The 10013-nt window shown below is 38.7% G+C and overlaps 1 pseudogene; it reads left to right on the top strand.

The window, feature by feature from the left end:
• The first annotated feature begins 1458 nt into the window (after positions 1 to 1458).
• On the top strand, positions 1459 to 1630 carry LOC112443679 (uncharacterized; annotated as a pseudogene).
• Positions 1631 to 10013: the final 8383 nt, after the last annotated feature.

Here is a 10013-nt window from a genome sequence, read left to right as displayed (position 1 = left end):
CCCTGATGCTGGGAAAGACTGAAGGCACAAGAAGGGGGCGGCAGAAGATGAAATGGTTAGATAGCATCACCAACTCAATGGACGTGAATTTGAGCAAACTCTGGGAGATTGTGAAGGACAGGGAAGACTGGCGTGCTACATACTACATACAGTCCACGGGGTCACAAAGAGTCAGGACACCACTCAGGGACCGAACAATAACAGCAAACTTCAAATAGTATAAGGAGGATGGAGTGGGAGTGGGGTGATTGGACATCTGTAACCAACACACACATGAAAGAAGAAAATCAAGAAATCATTAACTTTAGAAAGGGATTCATTAAAATAGTTAAAATGCTAATGAGAAGGAAAAAAATTTTTAAACTTAATAAGAAATTTCAAGGTGAAATAAATTTTAAAAGGCTTAGATATTAAAAACTTGATTCTAAATTTTATAAAAATAAGTAGACTGATGAAATTTAAAACATCAATTTATTGAGCATTATATATGGTATAACTCATTTATATAAATATATTAAATGCTTTTGGTTTGGGGGATATTAAAAACTACAATTATATATATATATACACATACACACACACATATATATATACATATATTTTTTAAGCCACAATTTAATATATCAATGACCAGACAAAGGCCTGAGCCAAGAAATCTCACTAAAGTGTTGACAAAAACTCCTCTGAGCAAGTGAGTAGGAGTTAACTGTGAATATTTTTAATATGATTTAATAAAAACACAAAGATTTTTCTCACTGCCAGGCAAATATGCTCATGAACACTCTCATTTTGTTGCAGGAGGGGGGACCCCTTCCAGGGCCTGAAAGTGGGCTCTCGTCTAACACTCAGAAATGAATCACCTGTGGAGACACATGTGTTGACAAAGCAAGAGATTTTATTGGGAAGGGCTGCCTGGGCAGAGAGCAATAGAATAGGGTAAAGGAACCCAGGAGAACTGCTCGGCCACATGGCTTGCAGTCTCAGGTTTTATGGTGATGGGATTAGTTTCTAGGTTGCCTTCAGCCTGTCGTTCTAACTCAGAGTCCTTCCTGCTGGTGCACGCCTCGTTCAGCCAAGACGGATGCCATGAGAAGGATTCTGGGAGATGGTTGGACACGTGGTGTCATATTTTGACCTTTCCTGAACTCTCCCGGGTGGTGGTGGTTTAGTAGTTCCATGTTCCACCTTTTCAGTTGTTTTATCTCCTGTCGTAAAACAGCTCATGCAAATGGTTACTATGGTGCCTGGCCAGGGTGGGCGGTTTCAGTCAGTGTGCTTCCACTAACAATTTGAGGAATGTCAATAATCTATGCTTGATTCTTGTTAAGCATGTTCCATGTTCTGGCACCTTACAAAGGGATTCTGCTCTTGTAAACTTGACATTTTCAAATTCTTTTTTGTTTCCAAAATAAGCCCAGTGGGCACACATATTTCTATTGCCTTTCCAAAATGATTCTCATCACTTCTCGGCCTTTTGGCTAAGATAAAGTATAGTATCTGTTGTTATCAGTTTAAAATGACTGCCAAATTTTTAATCTGTTCCATGGCTAGCGATACATACACAATATTTTTTTGTTGTTGTTGTTTGTTTTTAAGGCAAAAACATCAATAAATATCTTTTGGACCACTTTGAATGTAAAATTCTTCCCCTTGAAATAGTGACAATCAAAAATCTCCAATTGCACAGAAATAAAGCATGTGGATTTACATACAATCTCAAATTATAAAATCAACATACATACTGCAAACATGAACATGCATTAAATCCAAAGATTTTGCTAAAAGCAGTGAATATCAACTCAGTATTGGCCTGGCAATATACCATTTCTAAGCTCAGTGTATCTTTTTCCCCAAGTTTGTCAACTCTGATGACAGAGAAAGGGAAGAAATTCATTATTACTGGCCTGCCAATTCTGTGACAGATTTTAGTCTCTTGGGTATTTAAATACAATCGTTCAACAGATTTGAGCACCCATTAGAGGTCCAGACGAAGCTGACAGCCAACATCCTTTGATCTTAAGTAAAAGGAGCGAGAGGAGTTTGGGGGTGTAAGAAACCAAACCGGTCTAGATACTTCCCATGTGTATATACAATGGTTGGTACAGTGGGAAACATAGGAATGAATACATAAATAAATCTGCCTTCAAATAATAAGGCATAAGATAAAAATAAAAGTCACTATTCAGTATAACAAAGAAGAGAATCAGTACTATTAATATCAGGAAAGAGAAGCAAAAAGACCAAAGATAGGTAAAGGATAGAGAGTTCATATCAAGAAGAAAATTCAAATGGAAAATTGTGGGTGTGGTATGAGTGTGCATGCATATGTATATTTGCACACATGTAGAGTGATGAGCGGAGAAGGCAATGGCACCCCACTCCAGTACTCTTGCCTGGAGAATCCCATGGATGGAGGAGCCTGGTGGGCTATAGTCCATGGGGTCGATAGGAGTCGGACACGACTGAGCGACTTCCCTTTCACGTTTCACTTTCATGCATTGGAGAAGGAAATGGCAACCCACTCCAGTGTTCTTGCCTGGAGAATCCCAGGGACAGGGGAGCCTGGTGGGCTTCCATCTATGGGGTTGCACAGAGTCGGACGGGACTGAAGCGACTTAGCAGCAGCAGCAGCAGCAGCAGAGTGATGAGTGTGACGTTTGAGCCAATTTATAAATAATGAATTTCGCCAATTTATAAATAATGAATTTCAGAAAATCAGACATGAAGAGGGGGACCTATAGCCTGAAGGAGCAGAGTAAATAAAACAATAATGTCAAGGAAATTTGGTTGAAGGGAAGTTCAATTCAGTTCAGTTCAGTCACTCAGTTGTGTCCGACTCTTTGGGACCACATAGACTGCAGCATGTCAGCCTTCCCTGTCCGTCACCATCTCCTGGAGCTTGCTCAGACTCATGGCCATCGAGTCAGTGATGCCATTCAACCTTCTCATCCTCTGTCATCCCCTTCTCCTCCTGCCTTCAATCTTTCCCAGCATTCTGGTCTATTCCAATGAGTTAGTTCTTTGCATCAGGTTGCCAAAGTATTTGAGCTTCAGCTTCAGCATCAGTCCTCCTTTAGAATTGAATAGTTTGATCGCCTTGAAGTCCAAGGGACTCTCAAGAGTCTTCTCCAACACCACAGTTCAAAAGCATCAATTCTTTGGCACTCAGCTTTCTTTATGGTACAGCTCTCACATCCATACATGACTACTGGAAAAAAACATAGCTTAGACTAGATGGACCTTTGTCAGCAAAGTAATGTCTCTTCTTTTTAATATGCTGTGTAGCTTAGTCATAGCTTTTCTTCCCAGGAGCAAGTGTCTTTTAATTTCATAGCTACAGTCACAATCTGCAGTGATTTTGGAGCTCAAGAAAATAAATTCTGTCACTGTTTCCATTGTGTCCCTATCGGGACCAGATGCCACAATCTTTGTGTTTCGAATGTTGAGTTTTAAACCAGCTTTTTCACTCTCCTTTCAGAGGGAGGGAGGTTGCAGACTACCAAATACAATCTGAGGTACTTTTGACACATAGTTGGTCAATCTAAAAAGTCTATTAAAGCAGATAATCATGAAATGACATACATTTATTTTAACCTAAAGTATACATGTACAGGGGCTTCCCAGAATGCACTAGTGGTAAAGAACCCATCTGCCAATGCAGAAGAAATAAGATATCCAGTTTCAATCCCAAGGTCCAAAAGATCCCCTGGACAAAGGAATGGCTACCCACTCTAGTATTCTTACCTGGAGAATCCCATGGACAGAGGAACCTGGTGGGTTACAGTCCCTAGGGTTACAAAGAGTCAGACATGACTGAAGTGACTTTGCATGCATGCATACAGGTATAGAGTCACTCATCGCCATTTTGACCTAAGGCCATATACTCTTCTTTCAGTATAGATCCACTAACTGGCACTCCAACATTATCCTTCTTGTAAAAGCATTATCCAAAATATTCAGTCTTAGCTTCTTTAAAATGAAGAAAATTAGAAGACCCTTGTGAAGAAATCTAATTGCAAAATTTTGGATTTTTGCTATTTTCTTCTAACGTTTTATATTGTCCAGCCAATTTTCAACAACAGTTTTAAAATTACAAGCCCAGCTGAGAATAAAAACAAAGAAACCTTGAATGGCATATCCCCACTAGCAGGAGCAGAGGTGCGTGAGCATACCAAAGGTGGATGAAGGTAGGAACAGAGAGCTTGAGTCACTCTGGTAGGGCAGTTAAGCAGATGTCTTTTGAGAAAGTCACTAAGGCAGAGACACAGGCAGAGAAGAAGGGAAAATAAGGCTGGACAGGAAAATTGTGACCATATTGAGAAGAACATTTAGAGTTCTGCTAAGATTTTCTGATTGGTTTGATCAACAACAGAATGTTTTACTGGAAAATGACTTGCAGTTCACTTCAACCTTTGGAAGATAGATCTAGCAACTTTGTAAGGTGAGTGGAATAGGCAGAGACTTGAGTTAGAGCATGGATTGTGCAGGGAGTTTTGTCAATAATCTAGGTTGAGGCCAGAAGTTGCAAACTGCTTTTCATCAGACTACAAACAGCTGGCAAATATATTATGGTTGGTTTGCCATGTGTCTTTTAAAATTTAGTTTTGAACATTTAGAAACCAGGGGATCATGTAGAAAGAAAGAAAGAGAGGAAGGGAGGAAGGAAGGATGAAAAGAAAGAAAGAGGGAAGGAGGGAGGGAAGTCTGAAAAACAATTCAGCAGGGCTGAGCAGCAGCTGGCTTCCTGGCCATGACCTCCTGGGTCTCACCTACCTTTCCCTCTGTCCTGACACTGAGAGAGAGTGTCTCTTCAAAATCATTTGTGATCCAGCCCATATCACTCATTTATATATTCTCCCTAATCTCTGTAATCATAGAAAATCACTGTTCATTCAGTATAACTGAAATACAGGATATGTAGGATAAACAGGGAAAGATAGGGTCAGACAGTTAGATTAAAAGCAAGAAATTATGTGTGGGAAAACTGCTGAGGTACACATCAGTGGTATGTGAAATTATAACAGAAGATGAGAACCCCAAGAAAAGAATATAAAGAGTAGAGAACCTAAGGAATCTCTCACATAGGTGGCTGAAAGAGAAATCAGAAAAGGAATAATCAAGAAGGCAGCAGTGTTTCATAAAGGAAAGAGTCTGACTGCAGGTATCAAATGTTACAAAGTGGTTGAGGAAGATAAAGTTTAATTGAAAGAACCATAGCCTTGTTCTTTAGAAGGTTGTCAATGACACTTTTCCAAGATTAGCTGTTAACAGAAGGGAAAAGATACAGCAACAGATGCAAGAAGAAATCAGTCAAGAGAAGATGTATATATACAGATGTATACATATGTATGTATGTATATATACATATATACACACAGATATATACATGTATCTGTATATATACACATATATTTAAGGGAAATATGACAAATTTCTCTAAGTTTAGAAGTGGAGACAGCAAGTAATCTTGGAATATGATTTTGTTAATAAGGGAAGAATTACTAGCTTGGCTCTTTAATGAACTAGTTCTAACACAAGTCACAACCTACCCTGCTGCTTCTAAGTCACTTTAGTCGTGTCTGACTCTGTGCGACCCCATAGACAGCAGCCCAGCAGGCTCCGCTGTCCCTGGGATTCTCCAGGCAAGAACACTGGAGTGTGTTGCCATTTCCTTCTCCAATGCATGAAAGTGAAAAGTGAAAGTGAAGTCGCTCAGTCGTGTCCGACTCTTAGCGACCCCCTGGACTGCAGCCCACCAGGCTCCTCCGTCCATGGGATTTTCCAGGCAAGAGTACTGGAGTGGGGTGCCAGTGCCTTGTCCTACCATGTGTGAAAAAACAGGACCTTTCATCAGCAAACAAGGAGCATCTTTGGTATGTGAAGTTGGATATCATTGGAGGAGAATCAATAAGTCAGAAAAGAAACACTGGTTCCCTCTCTCTAGACTCTAAAGTCAGCTCTTTAAGACCTTTCAGGAATTGAAATTGTCCTTAATGAAGTCCACTAACAGGAAAAGATCACAAAGAGATTTCACCACAGGGAAAGGAGCAGTCTCAGCTGGTGGGTTTTGCTTAATACCAGAACCTTGCTGGGTACGCAGACAGAGGTTGCTCCAGTGTGCAAAATTAGACCACAGCTCCTTCCAATTCAGCCATCCAATTAAGAAAGGTGTCTTGAAGACAAAAGATGAAAATTTTAAATTATTTAATTAATTTAAATTTTTAAATTATATTTTTAATTAAAAACGTGTATATCTAGTTTAAAAACAGATACAACATATGAATGAAAATTAAGAGAACTGAAATCTTAGAAACTCACATTCTTTTGGCTGCATTAACTACCTAGATCGGCCTCTTTCCAAAAAACACCAAGATCCTGAAGTCTCAGGACAAGAGATGATGTCAGTCTTTTTTTTTTTTTAACTTTACAATATTGTATTGGTTTTGCCATATATCGAAATGAATCCGCCACAGGTATACATGTGCTCCCCATCCTGAACCCTCCTCCCTCCTCGCTCCCCTTACCTCGCTACAGGGCAGGATTTCAGTAATGATGTTTTGTGACCGTAGCAAAGGCAAGTAACAGAACCTGGACCCACTAGTGGCATTTCAAATTCTCCACTTCTTTTTTCAGGAAATTTGGAAGCTCCATCAAGTAAGGAAGGTCCCATTATTCTCAGGGAATTTAGAAATGAAGGTGAAACAGGACCCATGAATCAAAGTCTGCTCCTTCAAAGCTGAGCAGACTGTGGATTCATAAAATTAAATATTGAAGAGATACGATTTTATTTAATTTCATGCTGGAAAAGCAGGTCTAACTGGTCAAAATCAGAATAAGAAAAAATTTAAAAATAAAAACAAAACATGTACAGGCCTGATGGAAGACATCAATGGTTAAGTTAAAAAGATATGGAAGATGGGAAAAACATGGTTTCACTTCTGTCAGTACCTTATCTCTGAACCAGGGGCAAAGGAAAAGAGAGACAGAAGTCATTGGAAGAAGGGAATTAAAGAAACTCCTTTCAGGTGACTTCCACTGCAGTGAATTAAGGGTTAGGGTTACACCCGAAAAAAGAGGAGAAACAGAGGCTGGAAAGTGTAAAGATTTCACTCAGCCATGATGGGAAATCAAACAGGAAATTCATAGGAGAAATTCAGCTTTTTTCTAAAGACATTTTTAATAATCTTTGTATTTCTCATAATTTTTAATATACTTCTCTTCTTATAACTCAAAATCCAACCCTTTTACACATCCAGAGCTGGCAAACAAATAGTAAGTTTCTAGAACAGTGTTTCTTGACTATCTGTCTGAGAATCTCTTGGGGAGCTTGTTTAAAAGAAAGATTCCTGTACCCCGCCCAGACCTATCTGACAGATTATCTGGGATCTGGTGCCTGGGAATCTGCATCCTAACAAGTTTCTCGGGTGATTCTTGCGCAGCAAGCCAGCACTGGTCTGATGATGCTGTTTCAGAACCACTGTCTTAGCTCATGTCTAGTCCAGCAAGTCCTATGCATGACTATTCACCCACATCCTGTTTTTAATCGGTGGCTATGTCTACAGTTTTAAAACTGAAATAAAAGTGTCACACATTGTGGTGAGGAAATGGCAACTGTGCCTTCAAGTGCAGCTAGCTAGGATCAGACTCAAACCCAAGCTCATCTTCTATGATTTTGTTATATTTTAGTTTTAAAAAATAGTTTAAAATCCACTTATTTACAGATGGTCAAGAATGGTAGGATTACAATATTGAAGCATAGTTATAATAGTAACCTGTATTGTTTAGTCAATTAGATTTGAAGATGTATCAACTTAGTTACTTAATTCTGGGCATTTGGGGACAATTATAGACTTTTACTCTCCAAACAGTGCAAACACTATTCCTCTGCTCATTTCCTCTCTGGTTTAACTGGTTCATTGGTACTTAGAGATTCAAGTAGGAAACAAGTGTAGCAAAAATGGAAGACACTTTGTGTTGGCCATTGAGAAGGAAGGTGGGTACCATTCCACCTTCTCTGCTCTTCAGTCTGAGCACAGACACTTTCATCAGTAATGAATTTCTGATCTGGGCAGAATGTTCTCATGTCACCATTACCAAACTGACACTGTTGTGAAGGAAAGGAAAGCTCACTTCAAATTCAAGTGATTTGCTTACATGAAAAACTTCGTAGTTTGCTTTCTCGTATGTCTGACTTTCATGCATGCTAAATGGCTTCAGTTATGTCCAACTCTTTGCAACCCTATGGACTGTAGCCCTCCAGGGTCCTCTGTCCATGGGATTCTCCAGGCAAGGATAGTAGAGTAGGTTGCCATGCCCTCCTCCAGGGGAATCTTGCTGACACAGGGATGGAATCCACATCCCCCATATCTCCTGGGTGGGCAGGCGGGTTCTTTACCACTACTGCCGCCTGGGAAATCCATCTGACTTAACGTCATAACAAGTGAAATTCTTTGTTCTCCTCTTCTGAAGGATTTGTGAAAAACAATAATCATATTTCTAACTCCAGTCTGAGTTTAGTGGCCCTAGTATAAGTTCTTAAAATACATTACATATCTTTACCTTAGAATTTATCATGAGGAATTCCCTGGTAGTCCACTGGCTGGAACTCCACACTTTCACGGCTGGGGGCTCCACACTTCCCTGGTTGGAGAACAAAGATCCCACATGCCAAATGGTGTGGTAAAAAAAAAAAAAGTATCATTCTATGATATAAATATGTGTCTTCTAACAGAACTCTACCCAAAGTCTTGTCTCTTTAATAAATATTTTCTTCGTCTAGTATCTGCAGAAATATAAGAAAAAAGGAAGTGTACATGCCATCCTTGTAAGTTAAGTTGTGCACCTAGGAAAGGCTAGTGGAAAATCTCACAAAAGATGTCATGAAGTGGCATTCTTTACCATCAGAATTTGTAGGTAGGTCTCCTCCATGTTAGAGATGGAGAAATTTGATTGTGTCGGCATCAGTATTGTTTCTTGTGATTTGTCTTTTCTCTTTGGTTGCTTTTAAATTTTTTCTCATTGGCTTAAGTGTTCCATGATTCTACTCTAATGTGTGAGAGTGGGTTTATTTTTATTTAGTCCCCTCGAGTTGTTCTTGGGTGTTTACCAATTCTGCTAAATTCTCAGTCAGATCTTCAAATATTGCCCTCCTCTCATTTTCTCTATTTCGTCTTTCCAAATATCCATTAGATGTATATTGGATATTATTTATTTATATCTTCCCAATTAATGTTGCTATTACTATTCCAAAATGATTTTTATTATTTTTATTCTCTTTAATCAATTTCAAAATCCTTATATTTAATAAACTTTATTTTTAGAACAATTTTATATCTACAGAAAAGTTGTGAAGATTGTACACAGAGTTCCTGTATACCTTGCACCCAGTCTCCCCTCTTACTGACATCATACATTAGTATGGTACATTTCTTATATTTAATAAGCCAATATTAATATATTATATTAACTACATAAATGGGATTTAGTGGACATTAACTAATGTCCATACTTTATTCAGAATTTCTTTTACCTAATGTCCTTTTCTGTTCCAGGATGCTATTTGGATATCACATTATATTTATTCATCATATCTACATAGGCTACTCTTGGCTATGACAGTTTCTCAGACTTTACTTGTTTTGATAACCTTAACAGTTTTGAGAAGTACCAGTTGGCATTTTGTAGAATGTCTTTTAACTACGATTTTTTTTCCTATGTTTTTTTGTTGTTGTTAGACTCAGGGTAAAGATTTAGGGGAGGAAGAACACAGAGATAAAGTGCCATTTGCACTATGTCATATCAAATATACATATTATCAAAATGCCCTGTCATTACTGATGCTGATCTTGAGCATCTGACTGAAATAGTGTTTATCGAGTATCTCTACTGTAGAGTTACTTTTTATCCTCCCCTTTCTACATTCTACTCTTTGGAAGAAAGTCACCATGCTTAAGAAATAGGACTTCTGCTCCATTTCCTTGAAAGATCAGTTCAGTTCAGTTCAGTTCAGTTAC

This window comes from Bos taurus, chromosome 2 (assembly GCF_002263795.3).
Source record: "Bos taurus isolate L1 Dominette 01449 registration number 42190680 breed Hereford chromosome 2, ARS-UCD2.0, whole genome shotgun sequence".
NCBI classification, from domain to species: Eukaryota; Metazoa; Chordata; class Mammalia; order Artiodactyla; family Bovidae; genus Bos; species Bos taurus.
Note: the sequence above shows the minus strand (reverse complement) of the source record. Positions and strands in the feature narration are given on the sequence as shown.